Source organism: Equus przewalskii, chromosome 2 (genome assembly GCF_037783145.1).
Source record: "Equus przewalskii isolate Varuska chromosome 2, EquPr2, whole genome shotgun sequence".
Lineage (NCBI taxonomy): Eukaryota > Metazoa > Chordata > Mammalia > Perissodactyla > Equidae > Equus > Equus przewalskii.
The window spans coordinates 87065517-87084798 of NC_091832.1; the positions used below are offsets into that span (position 1 = coordinate 87065517).

Here is a 19282-nt window from a genome sequence, read left to right on the forward strand (position 1 = left end):
AACTATAAACAAATTAAATATGCAAATAAAAGACAGGAGTAGGGATAGGGAGCAGCACTTAACTATATTGTACTTACAAAAAACATACATTAAATATAAGGACAGAGAAGGCTGAAAGAAAAATGATGGAAAAAGATACATTATGAATATTCTAACCCAAAAAGCTGCCCCAGCTATCAGGCAAAATAGACTTTAAAATAAGAAGCATCACCAGAAATTAAAAAGAAAAAGAGGAATGTTTCATAATGTTGAGTTGATCCACCATGCATCCGTCACAATCCCCACCATGAATATATCACAATCCCAAATTTTTTGGCAAGTAATAACAGTCTCAAAATACATAAAGCAGATTCTCTGAGCTGCCCTCGATGCCCAGCACATGCCAGCCCATCATCTCCCTGCTTGTTGGTTCACAACCTCAGGAGTTCCCTGGGTGAAACTAGAAACTGGCCCCAGTACACTGAGGGCAAGGGGAGATCAAAGAAATGGACTCCAGACTGATATTGTCACTGGTCACCAATTAGAAGAAATTTCTGTGATTGTCTGAATTTGTATGTCTAGTTTCTCAGGAGGAGTGATGTCAGTAACATGGCGGAGTGAGCGCTTCCCTTAGACTCTCCCCTCGAAGATACAACAAAAAGGACATTCATATACCAACAGAGAACATTCACACAACACAAAAGACATGTGAGAGACCCACACAGCCATACGCCCGAAGATGGACATGCTGGACCCCCAGGAGGAAGTGGAAGGAGGTAAGGGGTTCTCCTCTCCTTCTCCAATGGCAGTGACCCTGGGACTGCACACAGCTCTGAGAGGAGCAGAGGGAGGGGGGTGGCTCTCCGCAGGAACACCTTCACTCTCCAAGTTCCCTCAAACCCCATGGGAAAGCCCCATACATAGGCGGCTAAGCTATTGCCAGGTTGTCTTCATCAAGCCAGCACCCCAGGAGAGCAGAAAGTGAGGGCAGAATGAGAAGCCCCAAGGAGCGTGCATGTGAAAGAAAGCGTCCCTCCCCCTGCCTAGCACTCCAGCTCAGCCTGTCAGCCAGAGAACCTGCACATATGATAGAAAAGCAGCAGCTATGAGCAAGGGAGCCATGGATTGTGGCAGGCTCAGAATGCACAGCGCCCACCCTAGTGGCGGCAGGTGGAAGCTGCAACCAGATACTATCACTATACAGAGGCACAAATCCATGCTATCAAACAGGATAAAAAATATATTAATACTCCAGACCAGAAGGAAAACAAGAACCCTGAAATCAATGCTGAAGGCACAGGAACTTATAATCTAAATGACAAAGAATTCAAAATAGCTATCATAAAAAAATTCGACGACTTACCAGAAAATACAGATAGATGGTTCAATGAAATCAGAAACTTCTTCACAAAAGAAAATGAAACTATAAAGAAAAACCAATCAGAAATGTTGGAGATAAAAAAACAATGGATGAGATAAAGAAAAATCTGGAATCCCTGAATAACAGAGCTGATTTACGGAGGACAGAATTAGCAGCTTGGAGGACAGAAATACAGAAATGCTTCAAATGGAGGAGGAGAGAGAACTATGACTAAAAAGAAATGAAGAAGTTCTTTGAGAAATATCCAACTCAATTAGGAAATGTAACCTAAGGATTACAGGTATGCCAAAAGGAGAAGAGAAGAATGGAACAGAAAGTCTGTTCAAAGAAATAATAGCTGAGAACTTTCCAAACCTGGGAAAGGAGCTGGAAATACAAGTGAAAGAAACTATTAGAACTCCTAATTAATTATATCAATGTCAAAAGACCTTCTCCAAGGTACATAGCAGTAAAGCTGGTAAAAGTGAATGACAAAGAAAAAATATTAAAAGCAGCAAGGCAGAAGAAAGTAACTTACAAAGGAACTCCTATCAGGCTTTCCGGGGATTTCTCAGCAAAAACCTTACAGGCTAGGAGAAAGTGGAATGATAGCTTCAAAATTCTGAAAGACAAAACCTTTCAGCCAAGAATACTCTATCCAGCAAAAGTATCCTTCAGATATGATGGAGAAATAAAAATTTTTCCAGATAAACAAAATCTAAGGGAGTTCATCACAAGACCTCCCCCCTCCCCAAGAAATGCTCAAGAAGGCCCTCACACCTGGAAAAAAAAAAAGAAAAGAAAAAGAGAGGGGTTATAAAGCCCTGAGCAAATAGATAAACAGGTAGACAAATCAGAAAATTGCAGCTCTCTATCAGAACAGGTTAGGAAACACTTAATTATAAAATTAAAGATAAAGGGAAGGAAAACATCAAAAAATAAATATAATCCTGTCACTTTAACTACAAACTCACAACACAAGATGGAATAAGTTGTGACAAGAGTAACTAAAAAGGGGAAGAGAAAAGGGATGGAATTGGCTTAGTCTAAGAAAATAAGAGGCTATCAGAAAGCGCATTATCGCATCTATGAGATTTTTTATACAACTCTCATGGTAACCACTAAACAAATACTCAGAACAGAGACACAAATAATAAACAAAGAGAAAACTAAGAAAACCATCATAGTGAACTACCAAACTGAACTGGTAGTCTGGGATGAGAAAAAAGGGAAAGGCAGAAGCAGCAGAAAACAAGTGATAAAATGGCAATATTAAGACACCATATATCAACAATCACTCTAAATGTAAATAGATTGAATTCTCCAATCAAAAGACACAGAGTGGTAGGATGGATTAAAAAACAAAATGCAACAATATGCTGTCCCCAGGAAACACATCTCAGCTCTAATGACAGACACAGGCTCAGAATGAAGGGATGGAAGATGATACTCCAAGCCAATGGCAAACGAAAGCAAGTGTTATCATACTTATATCAGACAAAGTAGACTTCAAGACAAAACAGGTAATGAAAGACAAAGAAGGGCAGTACATTATGATAAAAGGGACATTCCACAAAGAAGACATAAAATTTACAAATATATATGAACCCAACACAGGAGCACCGAAGTACATAAAGCGACAATTAACGAACCTAAAAGGAGGTGTTAACAACAACACACTAACAGTTGTGGACCTCAACACCCCACTTATGTCAATGGATAGATCATCTAGACAGAACGTCAACAAGGAAATAGTGAATTTAAATGAAAAACTAGACAAGATGGACTTAATAGATGTAGATAGAACACTCCATCCAAAAACAGCAGAAAGCACATTCTTCTCAAGTGCGCATAGAGCATTTTCAAGGATAGACCAAATGTTGGGGAAAAGGCAAGCTTCTATAAATTTAAGAAGATAGAAATCATATCAAGCACCTTTTCCAACCATAATGCTATGAATTAGAAATCGATTACAAGAAAAAGCTGGGGAAGGGACAAAAGTGTGGAGACTAAACAACATGCTGCCAAACAACCAATGGATCACTGAAGAAATTAAAGGAGAAATAAAAAAATATCTGGAGACAAATGAGAATGAAAATACACCATACCAACTCATACGGGATGCAGCAAAAGCAGTCCTAAGAGGGAAATTCTTAGCGATATAGGCCCACCTTAACAAACAAGAAAAATCTCAAATAAGCAATCTTAAACTACACCTAACAGAATTAGAAAAAAAAAAAAAAACCCTAAACTCAGCAGAAGGAGGAAAATAATAAAAATTAGAGTAGAAATAAATGAAACTGAAACAAACAAACAACAGTGGAAAGGATCAATAAAACAAAGAGCTAGTTCTTTGAGAAGATAAACAAAAATGACAAACCCTTAGCCAGACTCATTAAGAAAAAAAGAGAGAAGGCTAAAATAAAATTAGAAATGAAAGAGGAGAAATTACAACAGATACCACAGACATACAAAGGACCGTAAGAGAATACTTTGAAAAACTACATGCCAACAAATTGGACAATCTAGAAGAAATGGATAAATTCTTAGACTCATACAACCTGCCAAAATTGAACCAAGAAGAAATAGAGAACCTGAATAAACCAATCACAAGAGATTAAAATAGTAATCTGAAGTCTCCCAAAAAATCAAAGTCCAGGACTATATGGCTTCTCTGGAGAATTCTACCAAACATTCAAAGATTTAATACCTGTCCTTCTCAAACTATTCCAAAAAACTGAGGAAGAGAGAACACCTCCTAACTCATTCTACGAGGCCAACATCAGCCTGATACCAAAGACAGACGAGGAAAACACAAACAAGAAAAACTACAGGCCAATATTGCTAATGAACATAGATGGGAAAATCCTCAGCAAAATATTGGCAAACCGAATACAGCAATACATTAAAAAGATCATACACCATGATCAAGTAGAATTTATACCAGGGACACAGGGATGGTTCAACATCCTCAAATCAGTCAACGTAATATACCACATTAACAAAACGAGAAATAAAACCACATGATCATCTCAATAGACCCAGAGAAAGCATTTGACAAGATCCAACATCCATTTATGATAAAAACTCTTGCTAATATGGGTACAGAAGGAAACCACCTCAACATAATAAAGGCCATATATGACAAACCCACAGCCAACATCATACTCAATGGGGAAAAACCTGAAAGCATCCCTCTGAGAACAGGAACAAGACAAGGGTGCCCACTATCACCACTCTTATTCAACTTAGTACTGGAGGTTTGGGTCAGAGGAATTAGGCGAGAAAAAGAAAGAAAAGGAATCCAAATAGGCAATGAAGAAGTGAAACTCTTGCTGTTTGCAGATGACATGATTTTATATATAGAAAACCCTAGAGAATCCTTCAGAAATTATTAGAAATAATCAACAACTACAGCAAAGTTGCAGGGTACAAAATCAACTTACAAAAATCAGTTGCATTTCTATACTCTAATGACAAACTAACAGAAAGAGAACTCAAGAATACAATCCCATTTACAATCTCAACAAAAAGAATAAAATGTCTAGGAATAAATTTAACCAAGGAGGTGAAAGACCTATACAGTGAAAACCATGAGACAGTACTGAAAGAAAGTGCTAACAAAGAAATGGCAAGATATCCCATGCACCTGGACTGGAAGAATAAATATAGTTAAAATGTCCATACTACCTAAAGCAATCTACAGATTCAATGCAATCCCAATCAGAATCCCAATGACATTCTTCACAGAAATAGAATAAAGAATCCTAAAATTCATATGGGGCAACGAAAGACCCTAAATTGCTAAAGCAATACTGAGAAAAAAGAACGAAGCTGGAGGCATCACAGTCTCTGACTTCAAAACATACTACCAAAGCTATAGTAATCAAAACAGCATCGTACTGGTACAAAAACAGGTGCGCACATCAATGAAACAGAATTGAAAGTCCAGAAATAAAAGCACACATCTACGGATAGCTAATTTTCCACAAAGGAGCTAAGAACATATCATGGAGACAGGAAAGTCTCTTCAATAAACGGTGTTGGGATAACTGGACAGCCACATGCAAAAGAATGAAAGTAGACTATTATCTTTTGCCATACACAAAAGTTAACTCGAAGTGGGTCAAAGGCTTGAAGGTAAGACCTGAAACTGTAAAATTCCTAGAAGAAAATAAAGGCAGTACACTCTTTGACACCCGTCTTAGCAGCATCTTTTCAAACACCAAGTCTACTTGGACAAGGGAAAGAAAAGAAAAAATAAACAAGTGGGACTTGATCAGACTAAAGAGTTTCTGCAAGGCAAAGGAAACCAGGATCAAAATGAAAAGACAACCCACCAACTGGGAGAAAGTATTTACAAATCATATATCTGACAAGGGGTTAATCTCCAAAATATACAAAGAACTCACACAACTGAACTACAAAAAAACAAACAACAAGATCAAAAAATGGGCAGAGGATATGAACTGACATTTCTCCAAAGAAGATACACACATGGCAAATAGGCATATGAAAAGATGTTCAACATCACTAATCATCAGGGAAATGCAAAACAAAACTACAATAAGATAACACCTTACACCTGTTAGAATGGCTATAATCAACAAGACAAAAAGATAACAAATGTTGGAGAGGAGGTGGAGAAAAGGGAACCCTCATTACACTGCTGGTGAGAATGCAAACTGGTGCAGCCACTATGGAAAACAATATGGAGATTTCTCAAAAAATTAAAAATAGAAATACCGTATGACCCAGCTATGCCACTACTGGCTATTTATCCAAAGAACTTGAAATCAACAATTCAAAGAGACTTATGCACCCTTATGTTCATAGCAGCATTATTCACAATAGCCAAGATGTGGAAGCAACCCAAGTGCCCATCAACTGATGACTGGATAAAGACGACGTGGTCTATATGTATACAGTGGACTACCACTCAGCCATAAAAAGACAAAATCGTCCCACTTGGAATAACATGGATGGACCCTGAGGGTATTACGTTAACGAAATAAGCCAGACAGAGAAAGACAAACACTGTATGATCTCACTCGTATGTGGAAGATAAACTAACACACAGACAAAGAGAACAGTTCAGTGGTTACCAGAAGGGATGGGGGTTGGGAGGTGGGCACAAGGGGTGAATGGACACATTTATATGGTGACTGACAAATAATAATGTACAAGTGAAATTTCACAATGTTAAACTATTATGACCTCAATAAAAAAAAAATACATAAAGCAGAAACTAACAATTAAAATGACAAACCCAGAATCTTAGTGGGAGATTAATACAATAACTAATAAAACAAAAACCAATACATACATAAAATTAATAACATGCTTAAAAACTTGATCCAATTCATGTACCTAGATGACTGTAGCCAACAACTGCAGAATCACTAACACTTTGTTTATTATACTCATGTAATACTTAGCCAAAGTGACCATATAGCCAGCCATAAAGCAAATCTCTACATGTATCAAAACCATACAGAATAAGTCCTTTAGTCATAGTATAACTAAGAAATCAATAACAAAAATATTATTATTGAAAACAGTTATCCTTTTCAACAACTCGTGGATCAAAGAAGAAACGACAGTGGAAATTAGAAAACATTTTTAACTTAATGATTATAAAAATTTGACACATCAAAACCTGTAGGACGTGGCTCAAGCTTTGCTTAGAGGGAAATTTATAGTCTTAAATACATATATTAGAAGAGGAAAAAAGCTGAAAACTAATGTTCTATGTATCTACCACAAAGAAAAAAAAATAGGAAAAGTAAATCCAAAGAAGCTATAGGACATAAGAGCAGAAATTTAAAAAAAAAAAAAAAAGCATACTAGAGAAAAACCTATAAAATCCAAGATGGTTACTTGAAAATACTAATAAAATTGGATAAACCTCTAGCAAAACTGATCAATAAAAGGCACAAATTACCAATAACAGGGATAAAAAGGGAAAATCATCACTGATCTTCAGAAATTAGAAAGATAATGATTATGTAGAGCTGTCAGGCAAATTGTGCACGTCTACAGCTACCACGTGGTGGTCTGCTCATCTGTCTTCCTCACCCCGTGAAACGACAGGAGTCCAATCCTCCTGTCCCCCGTCTCTGGAGCCCTATACTGTACCTGGCACACAGCACATCCTCAACAAATGTTTAATCAACGACTTAGCTCCCGGAAGAAGCGAGAAGGCCAAGAGTGGGGCTTCAACTTTACTCAATTAAATATGAATAAACATAAATATTATTCAATAGCCTGTAGGGGATTAGTTGTTCCCTTTTCTACAGTAAAGAGTTTTATCCAAATCTACCTTTTTCTTTTGAAGTTGGTATTATTTTCATTTAACAGAAAAGGAAAGAGAAAACAAAACTATGCTATCATCGTGTCACACTTGGTCAGAGTGTACCTAGTGAAATAATCATTTACTTTTACTAAAGGTTAGTTGTACAAAGGAACAAGACAGACAACTTCTTTCTAGTCCTCTAGAAACAATTTACAAAGGGAATATATTTCTTCTTATTCTATATATTCTTTTCTTCTACTCCAGAAACTGCTTTTTTATATTTTAGCCAATAATTTTCAATAGAGGGGGTGAGTTTATATCAAAATCACTTGGGGCTATTTCAAACTGTTCACTGCTGGGTTAGTTATGGAAGGAAAGTGTGTTGGGGAGGGGGCGGGGTGTGAGATTCAGAACCACCATTTCAGACCTTTAACTATTCAAATTGACATTCAATCAACAAAGCCATCCTGAGCGCCCTGCACTGTGCTATACACAGGGGACAGAGACAAAGATGTCTACAGCCTGAAGGAACTCACAGTCCAACGGAAGAGCCAGTGTGTGAACTAACTCTCACTGGGGCAAACTGGGTTCCCTGCATGGTACTAAAGGGTGGCACTGAGAAGTCTCCAGCCATCTCCGAGGCCTCAGCCAGGAGGAAGGAGTGACTGCACCAAGGTCGGCCGTGAGCTTGAAGAGGAGGCCCGGGTACTGTGCATTTGCCCACCACGAACTAACTATAACACCGCGCGATAAAAAGCTCTAACAGGTATAAACAACAGTATATAAAAGCAGAAAAGGAGAGAACATTCAATTCTAGGGATTTCAGGAAGTTTTGCCAAAGAGGAAACACAGACAGACCTTAAAGGATTAGCAGAATTTTGTGAAACAATAGAGCTAACATGGAGTGATCATTACATGACAGACACCATTCCAAGCACTTTCCATCTATTAGCTAGTTTAATCTTTGCAACAAACCCTCCAAAGCAAACACTATCATTTTCCTCATTCTACAGGTAAGGAAAACGAAATACAGAAAAGTTAAATAACTTTTCCAGAGTTTACATACACAGTTGTAATTGGCAGAGCCAGGATTTGAACTCATGTTGTCTGGCTCTAGAGCCTCAATTTTTTTTACCTCTTTTCTACATTGCTACTTCTAACAGACACATAATAGAAACGCTAGGGTTCAGGGCGGTTGGAGACAATACAAGGCCGGTAACAAGTTCAGGGGCGAGATGGAAGGGCCTGTGACAGATCTTATCCTGTGGTCAAGGGGAAGGTTTCAAATCATGATTAGATCTAAGTTTCAGAAAGACAGCTAAGGCGATATCCTCAATACAGGAAGACCTCTCCATTCAGAGAACGAAAAACAAAACAGAAGACACTACTGCCCCCAAACACTGCAGGGGCCAGTGCGAGGACGAATGTCCCGACGCCCCTCACAAAAATTAAGGTGACAAGATCACAAACCTTTGCACAGAAATGGGCACAGATGAAACAAAACGCAGGCTGGTGACTAATTTCTGCCTACTTGTGCTACGCAGTTTTTAACATACGAGTCACTTACCTCCCATCAGGAACTCAAGTCCATGATGCTATGGCCTTGGCAAGACAAGTCATTTTTTTCTGCCCCTTTTTGTACTTCCTTCTTTAGTTTATGTCAAAAGCTAAGTGGCCTTATCAGTTTAAAGTGCAAAATAAAAACATGAGTCAGCAAACAGAGATTTCCTTCCCTCTTCTGCAAATACAAACATTTCACATTGACCAAAAAAAAGCATCCGTCTGGGAGAGAATCCCCAGAAGCTTTCAAAATACTGAGATGTTTGTTTCAGCAACTTCTCTTTTAGAAACTTACTCTACGGAAATACTCCGAACTAGAAAGGTAAAAAGTTTCTGCACAAAGATTTTCATCAGAGAATTATTTATTATAGGGAAAAAAAGAAATATCTGTTAATCGGAAAATAGTTACATAAACTATAGTACAATCCACTCAGCAGTATATTATATAGCCCTTAAAAATTATATTCATAAAAACTATGTAATAACTTGGGAAAAAACCTTAAGCAGAACATAAAATGGTATACACAGCATGAACAACTACATAAATATACCAAAATATTAATAGTGGCTAGATTTGGAAGGCGAGTAAGGTAGCGAGTAATCTCTCTCTCTCCCACTTTTCTCAACTTTTCAAACATTCTTTAATGAAAAACTTTAACTTTTGAATTTTTAAAAAGCCACTATATGCAGATATTTTCTAATTACAAAAAAACAAAAGTCAATTTCATGAGCTCAAGACCCATACAAATTCTACTTACAAGTCAGGTTGGACTTATGGCAAGATCCGATTTCAGAAGCAATAAAAGTGCAATTTAAAACAGGGTTCTAAATTCAGAACCTTTCCCTACGGAATCTCCCTGATGGAAGGGATGTCTATTAGCACTGCCAGAAGCCAAATGAGAAAAATTCTCTTATAATACTCCTTTTGCCAGGCTATTTAATTTTGCAACTTATGTGGTATTCCTTAATGGTAAAAGGAAAAAGCAAAAAATTTTAAAATACCTTTAACTGCTGTGTAACTTGCTTTATATTTAAAGGAAACCTAATTAGCCAATTGCACAACAATAGGCATTTTTCTTTATCTTGGCCTTTGCTAGATTAGTAAAGAAACACGTAATTATCCAACTGTGTGAACAGCAACAAAGTACACTCTCTGCCATTCAACACCTTTCAGATCCCAAATTCCCACAGAAAGTTTTAAAAGAAAATTATTCTAATTTGTATCTGAAGATACAATAAAAAAGAGGGGAGAGCAGGGTTACACACCAAGCATCTTCAATAAAAGGAGGAGGGGGGCAGAGAAAGGTAACCACCATATGCCCTCCTTAGCTCCAGACTAGCACTGTTTTACAATTCTTGCACTGGCACGGAATTCAATGAACTAGACAAATTATCCCACGAAATATTGAGGGAATAATTAAATCATTCAATAAAATAAACTTAAAAGTATATGCTCCAAAAAGTAACTGGGGGGAGGAAAAAAACACTCCTTGTACCTTAAAAAAAAGTAACTGACAGAAGATAAACAGTCTATTGTCAATGAAGCAAGCAACTCCCTTTTTTTTTCCCATTTCTTGTTCTTTGGTTCATTAACTCTAATGGTAAAACATCATGGCATGAAGATCAAAAGAATCAAGGAACTAAAAGCACAGGGTATTGATTAACTTCACTTTGAAACTGTTTAATAGTTGGATAAGTTGTTTAAGAAAAAGAACTTGACAAAAATTATCTTTCTATAAAAATGTTTGATCCATTTTCCTGGGAAACAAGTATTTTCAAGTAACTAAACTGTGTGCAAATTTTCTGACTTGCAACACTAGCTTTCTTCTGAAACAGATGATCTTGTGAAAAAACAGAAAAAGTAAAACCTAGCTCCCAAAAAAGAGCTAACAGTGGGGCTTCTGACAAATCGTAAGTAAACTGTACGATTTTTGTAACTTAGTAGTTTTTGTATCTAAAACATTTCACCATATACCTCGCTAAAATGCCATGGAGGTGTAAAATACCTCAGAGATGTGTTGTATAAAGTGATTGGTGGTGACATTAATTATTACCATGGAAAGGTATGTGTCACCTATCCTAACATCCAATTTTAGATAGGATTCAAGCCTGATGAGAACTCTTGCCTTCTCTGAGATGTTTAGCTAAATTAAGAAATCAAAAAGGGTCAAAAAGTGAACACGCTAGGGGATCTGTAATGTAACTTTTCATTACTCCAAATGGACTATTTTTTTTAACCTGCTTGATTTCATTTAGGCACCCTAGGCAACTGGATACTCCTACCGAAGGCAGAACTGTCAAACAGATCATGATTCCCAAGGAGGATAAAACAAAGATACCCTAAAAATTCCTGACACTCTTAGAAACCACAGAATCACAGAAGACTAGACACTAAAGATTAGGGTTAAAAATGCTTAAAAAGATGAGGGCAGCAAAGAAAAATATTCAAGAGACTCAACGCCAGTAAATATTTTAAAACATGAAGAGCAATCCATCATTAAGCCAAGAATTACAATGAGCTTTGTTGGTTAAGAGTAAGAAGGAGAATTCACAAAAAGGGGGGTGGGGGGAGATTATAACCATATTCATTAGATCTAAATAAAATTAGGCTACAGAATTAATCAAAAGTCCTGAAGAACTGGGAACTTCCAAACTTCTGATAAAGCTAAGGGTGACTTTTTACAGGAAGGTGACCTTCTGTAACCATGCCATGTATTACTAAACTTTTTATAAAAGTTAAGATTTTGCATGATAACTGGTTTTTAAACAAACAAGTGGAAGAGCAGACAACCCGCATACTGGCTGAGCAGGAGGGCTGGAGCAGAAGCGGCACATCCCCCCACACTTCCAGATGGAGAAACAATCCTGTGAACAGTACCCGTGAAAACCAGCATCGGAGACAAGTGGAGACAGTGCTCTGGAACAAGCGGAACACAACCATAAGTGGTACCAACTCCAAACAGTGCCTGATAAAAGGATTAAAGAGTATTTACTGTACAGCTCCTTAAGGAAAATGATACACCTTTATCTACTCTTAAGGCAGACAGGAAAGAAAAACAAGTTAAAATTTGCTACACAAGTATAAACGCCATTACAATGAACATAAAACCAGAGATTGGTTTTCTCTAGCTATTTCAGTCTCAGAAAATACCCCAAAGTAACAATGCTCTGTGATTTGGTTTCCACAAATAATCTGTTCAAATGTTTCTTTTCCCCAGTTACTCCAATTAGGAACTAACTTGGTTTGGGGCTATCTGTACTGGAGGAGAAACCCGGTGAAGAGCCTCTACACTTCTCCCCATTTTAAAATAGGAGTTAACCCTCAACTTTCAACATTTCTCAATTCCAAACGGGTCAGCGGTAGCTAAATAAAACTCACCACTAACTAAAATAAGGGAAAAAAAATCCCAGAACAAGAAGAAAGTGAGGATGGATAAAACCTCTCTCCACGGCTTTCATAGATTCAAAAGCACTTTTTAAACTGCCTACTTCACCGCTAGGAAGTTGGGCTAGAAGGAACTCTACTTTGATTGAGTCCTCAGAAAAAGAAAATGTATTTAAAAAAAAAACTTCCTATACAAGAAAGCAGTGTGAAGATCCTGGGGAGGTGACAGAAGAACTCTGCCTGCCTCAGATCAGAGCAGCCGCAGCCCTGCTGTCACAAACACCCAGCAGCCAGTTCCACCTCACCGAGCCTCTACTATTAAGCGCTGCTTTGACTACTTCCAAACGCTGCCCAACTTCCTAAATGTGTGATTGATGACAGACCAGCTGGTTTGTCATTTTTTCTTTTAAAATTTTTTTTTCAGAGATTAATTTTCCAAATCTGGGGAAACTGGGGGGTGAAGGTGGGAGAAAGACAAGTTCTTGAAAGTCTATTTTTAGTAACGCAATTATGCAGGTACTACTGCCTTTGAAACAGAGGCACTAACAGCCAGTCTTCCAATCTCTCAGGTGTGACTTAAGTGACATGCCAGCAAGAGCTGCAATCTCTCTCAATAGAGTGTTAAGTGAGTGGGGAATCTTAGGAATCAAAACGAAATGGAATAAAAGGAATATAACACGTAGACTTTGAATTCCAGTTTACTGCCGACCACTTGTGAGTTCACTGCAAGCTGTGACATTTCAGCCAAATGATTTCAAAAGTAGTGTCCCCTTGATGAAGACGAAGCAAGGAATTTATGAATGTCACAATTACATGAGTTTCCAAGGATGGATCTGTAGTTTATATATTTAGGCGTGTCAAGGATGCTATTCAATATATCTTCATTGTGTCAGAAAATTCTTCAAGACAAGAACTCTTTCTGGTTCTACACTGCATACACAAGTCCTTCCATCCTGACAAATCTAAGCAGCTTATGAGACAACTGGTTCATTTTTCTTACTCTCAGAGATTCTCTATAGAATAGTGAGCGTCAGTTCTGTTTGGTTTCATTAGATGACTACTGGTTTAGTTAAGAAGACTGAAGGCACTTAGTTTTCTTACTGTCCTCAATTTCAACAAACAAACTTGGTTATTTCTACATCTCCTTGCCACTTCCTCTAAAAGCACAACATTCCTTAATCCCACTGAATCTCCTTTTTCAAAATTCATGCTTGTAATGGAGAACTGTCCTTCAATATCTGGTGGCTTTTCAGAAACCCAGGTCCTAATTACCTGACCCTGACAAATTTCATCTGTCTTCACCTCACCTCAAAAAGTGTACGTCATTTGGCCTGCAAGTGCTCACTCTTCAAACACAGGAGACTGAAGACCAGAAGCATTTTAAAATTTAATTTTATAGACTACAAAATGAAAAAGTCTACAGTAGTTATCTTTCAGAAAAAAAATACTCCCTTTGAGTCACTGTTATCATAGAATAGCAATTTTACAGATTGCAAAGGATGCTAAATGTGCTAAATTTCTGTAAGTGCCAGTTACGAATGATTAATCATTAACAAATGAGCAAAATTATTTTAATAGAGCTCGTACCGCATGCAAGCTTTATACTAGTTGTTTTCACAAATAATTTTATTGACTCCTACAGCAATCCTTCAAGGTATATAGCATTATCTCAATTTTACTAACAAACCTGAGGGTCAGAGGTTAAGTAATTTTCTCAAGACCATTTTCCAGTAAGCATTAGATCTAAATTTTAAACCAGAACAGATACAAAAATCTATAAATCAGGTTAAAAAATAAGTAATTCAAACACCAGAATCACAGATAAAAACAGAATAGGCTAGAGGAGGAAAAAACTATCCCTTTTGTTAAAAAAAATCCTGCTGTATTTCAATTTGGGAACATAATTCTCTTGCTCCACTGATCTCACAGGTGCTGTTTATGACAACAAACACGCACATCTGTAGGGGTGAGCTGACACACACAAGGCAGGACAGCCTGAACCCTCTCCCTATATTTAGATCCTTCAGCTCAGCTCTTAATTGAATAATTTAATCAAGACCCTCTAGAAGGGAAACACATCCATATTCATCACAGGCATCAAAGGAAACATCTTTACAAGTTATATCCTTTTACAAACCCACATATGGTCTCACGCCATTCTCCCAATTGTTGAACTCCTCCTCTGGGAAGAGCATGGAATTTTATTTCTTTTTATCACTTGAAAAAATCACTTCCCTCCTAATTCAGTAAAACTGGGTGGAGGCCACTTCCTCCACAGGTGAGAGAAATAAAACTTGTTGATCTGTCATTGTCAGGAATTTTAAAGTTAACCATTTATTTTATGTACTTTCAAAATGGAAACAAAAGGCAAACTGAATCCAGAATAAGAAATCAGGGCACATTCTCCAGACTCTCAAATAGCAACCCCACCATTTTTCTGTCGTTTTAAGATGTTTAAATAAGGGAACAAGAGCCCTTTGCTTGGACCGGCAGCTTTCCACTTAGTAGCTGTACTTTTAAACAGACACCTCTCTGAGCCTCAATTTGCTTTTCCACAAAATTTTGACTCCACCACCTACCCCACTGGGTTGTTATGAGACTTAAATATGAATATGTAAAACTGATTTGAAAATTATACTGAAAAATCTAACACATTTTATTAACAGAGCAGTTTCACAAATAAAGCTAATTTTAATATTTTGTATATACACAAAAACAAAGTTTCTGTCTTAGTTTTTGTCTGTTCAGTGAAGTTCTAACTTTACACCAAAAACAAAGGAAAAGAAAATGATAGAAAGAAAAGCCGAGGGGCTGGCCCCATGGCCTAGTGGTTAAGTTCACGCTCTGCGCTTCACCAGCCCAGGGTTTCGCCGGTTCGGATCCTGGGTACAGACATGGCGCCACTCATCAGGCCATGCTGAGGTGGTGACCCACATGCCACAACCACAAGGACCCACAACTAAAATATACAACTATGTACTGGGGGGATTTGGGGAGAAAAAGCAGAGGGACAAAAAAAAAAGAAAAGCCGATCACCACCACAGTCATTCAATTCATTCGACAAACACCTATAATCTGTAAGACCCTATTCTAAGCACTGGGGACACAGCACTGAACAAAAGAGACAAAAACTGCATTTTTTAAAAGTCCATGCCTTCACGAGACCTGCATTCTGGTGGTGAGGGAAGGCCTCACCGAGGAGGTGATATTTGAACAGAAGCCTGAAGAGGTGAAGGATGGAGCCATGGGCTATCTGGGACAGCAAGTGCAAAGGTCATGAGGCAGGAATGCGCCTGAAACGTTCAAGAACAGCAAAGAGTCCAATGCAGCTGCAGTGGAGGGAGTGAGGGGAGAGCAGTGGGAGATGGGGTGGGAGAGGTGAGGGGAGCAGACACAGAAGGAACCTGCGGGGAGGTTAGAGCTCTCACTCTAATTTGAGTCGGGCCCACCGGGAGACATGAGCAGAGTTGTAAGCCATGATCTCACTTCTGGTTTAACAGGCTTACTATGTTTTGCTGGGCTGAGAACAGACTGAAAGGATGGAAGCAGGAAGTAGCAGGAGTATGAAGGTGTAGGGAGACCCGTTAGGAAGGTATGGAAATTGTTACGGTTGGAGATGATGAAGGTTTGGATTGGCGTGGCAGAAGTGATCAGATTCTGGATATATTCTGACGGTATGGTCAAGAATAAATATACTTTATTGCTTAAGTAAATAAAATAACCATAAAGTTGGAGAAATCTGTTTAATTTTTAGAAGCGCAAAATCCCGTATTATAGGACTGAGATTATCTGCAGTGGGGTCAAAGGTCAGTGGAGACACAGTCCAAGAATTACCACAGGAACAGTATGGAGGGAATAATAACAAGAAGCTACAAACTTGTAGGAATTAGGGCGAATGATGGGGAGTGAGGTAGTAAGTGACCAACAAGGAAGGAAAGTGAGTGACATAATCTGACACGACCTTCAAAGCTGGGTGTTTTCAGAGGATGGTGGGAGAATGGTCTGGAAGTGACAATGAAGAGGACCCACACTTCCAGCCCATCTGGTATGAGGGTAATGAGAGAAAACAGCCAGGACTTGAGAGCTACAAGGGAAGCAGCATCCTCGGATGAGCTTAATCTGTGTTCATGTTCCCAATAACCCAGATGTCTAATAATGGAATGATTAAATAAATTATAGTATGTCCGACAATCATGTAACTGTTAATAAAGAAAAAAAACCCAGACAGACTTTCATGTCTAACATGGAAAGAAAACCATACCATAATTGTTCAGTTAAAAAAAGGTGCAGAACAGTATATATAGCAGGATCCTATTTTAAAAACACAAATAGAGACAAAACCTGTACATGGATAATATATGTGCCTCTTTAAAGGCCTGGAAGGAAATAAACAACCCTGAACAAGTGGTCATCTTCAGGAGTGAGCTGGGGGGAGGGGAGTGCAAGCAAGCAGACCATTTTTACCTATAACCAACTACTGTTTTCAATTTTGAAACCCCAATAATAAAAATAAATAAAAACTGAAAGTAAGAGATTTATTCTACATGGCTCCAGAAGACGGTATTATGACCAAGACGTGGCAAGATTTATCTTTTTATAAAGGAAAAAATAATGGGAAGTGTTTCTGTATAGAATGGAATACCACTGTATTAGAACTTCTAGAAATTTATTCCTGTGTACAGGGTTAGAATATATGGCCTAATTCCGGGTGAACACGATATAGGTGGGAATGTACTTTTTTATTAAGCAATTCAGCCACATGATCAAAAATTTAATTTTACAAAATGGCATATCATAACAAAAAGTAAGTTTCCTGCCCATTCTAGTTCCTTCGTCCCCTTTCCATTAACAGTTCAAATATGCTTCAAATTTTTCAATGCATGAATTTCTTACCAAAAAAAGTTCTGTATTACTCAAATATCTCAAGAGCAATTTGTTCCTGTCCCTTTTCCAGTATATAAATCTGTTACTCAGAAGAATAAAATAACTTCTAAAAATCAAAGTTTACATAACCACTGAAACAAACATTGAGATCAGCCAGATTTCACTCTCCTCCACATGACAATCAATGACATCCTGTTTTCAATCTGCCAAAAACTGGACTGGACTTACAAATATTCGCTTGGCCACCTCAGAGGAGACTAAACAAAGAGCAGCAGCCCCCTTCCAGAACAGCAAGAGCGAAAAGAAGCCAAGTGCAACGTCTGTCACTGGGTTATACGCTGTGGATATGAGCAAGCATCATCACCTATAGAATTAGGTGAGACGTGCGCCATAAATCTAGACCATTTCTGCTCAGATGCACTCCTGTCCATTAACGTCCCCACAGTGACTGACTGACAGTCAGAATGGAAAAACCTAAGAGAGTGCTCCGAGAAGACTTCAGAACCCAAGTTCTCCTCCTTTATACGTTCAACTACTAAGAGACCATTAGTCTCCATTAACTCACTACTTAACTGAACAATCCTTTAAGCAATGCTGAAATTACCACGAACGTGAAGGTGCAGTCGAAAGACAATGAATCTGATACAGCTCCCACCACCACCAAGCTTACAGTCATGAAGTGTGTGGGGGAGGAACAGGAGAACCATATTACAAGTTTGGCTGTCATAAGAGTTGAACCATCCGTTCAGGCTGTTTTTCTGAGGAACATATGTGCAGGGAGAGTGGCCAACAATCTGTGCCATTTTCTTTGCCCCAATTACATCTCCTGTGCATCCTGGGCTTTGTGTTACCCACTGTGCGATAGAAACCAAACGAGCTCAACTGACTATCCACCAGTTGCATCAACGGGTATGAACAATGGCATGGATAATCCAAAGCAGCCTTAATAAAAATTAACCATTGCTTTTGGAATGTGTTATGCTTTATCAAAGAAAGCTTTTAATTTCTTATCATGTTTTGGTTACAGTAATAATAAAACAATTATATACCCTGGAGAATATAGTAAATTCTAAAGAAATGCCTGTTCAAGACTCAAATGTGGCTGTGGAAAGTCTGTAAGTGGATGACAGAGAATTAACTACCATGGTTTTATTACATTACAAAAACTTACAAACATTTTATCATATAAATCACTCTTTCTTCTCAAAATTCATACACCATGCTGGCCCCTCCATCAATTTTCAACACAGCTCAAGTATTCAGAAAGAATAAAAAAATCATTCTCAGGGCCAGCCCCGTGGCCAACTGGTTAAGTTCACGCACTCTGCTTCGGCAGCCCAGGGTTTCACTGGTTTGGATCCTGGGCACGGACATGGCACCGCTCCTCAAGCCATGCTGAGGCGGTGTCCCACTTGGCATAGCCAGATGCACTCACAACTAGAATATACAACTATGTAATGGGGGGCTTTGGGGAAAAGAAGAAGAAAAGAAGATTGGCAACAGATGCTAGTTCAGGTGCCAATCTTTAAAAAAAAAAAAAAGAAGTCATTCTCACATCACCAACATCACCACCATAATGAAGCATGAAACATGGTTCTGAGCACTTACCTATTAGCTCTCTTAATCCTTATGAAAACCCTATAAAGATCATTTTGGAGATGATGAAACTGAGGGGTAGAAAGGTCAAGGAGCTTGCCAAGCTAACCCTTCTACCCTGCTGCTCCTATGTACCTCCTCCTCTGCCTCATGCATAAAGTGGAGGGACTGACAAGCAAAGATTTGCTTAGTCTTATTTTAATCCCTCCAACTCCTTCCCTTC

The 19282-nt window shown here is 38.3% G+C and overlaps 1 protein-coding gene across 16 annotated transcripts in view; it reads right to left on the minus strand.

Annotated features, from left to right (window-relative positions):
• The window catches only part of SMAD1 (SMAD family member 1), a 79907-nt gene that overhangs the window by 46537 nt on the left and 14088 nt on the right, over nucleotides 1–19282 (minus strand). The window contains exon 1 of one of the 16 annotated variants that reach the window (XM_070608898.1): nucleotides 9202–12111. The exons of the other annotated variants lie outside the window; for them this stretch is intronic. The gene's annotated coding sequence lies outside the window, so the exon portion shown is untranslated. Of the gene's footprint in view, nucleotides 1–9201; nucleotides 12112–19282 lie in introns of those variants that run through there. 16 annotated transcript variants of the gene reach the window in all.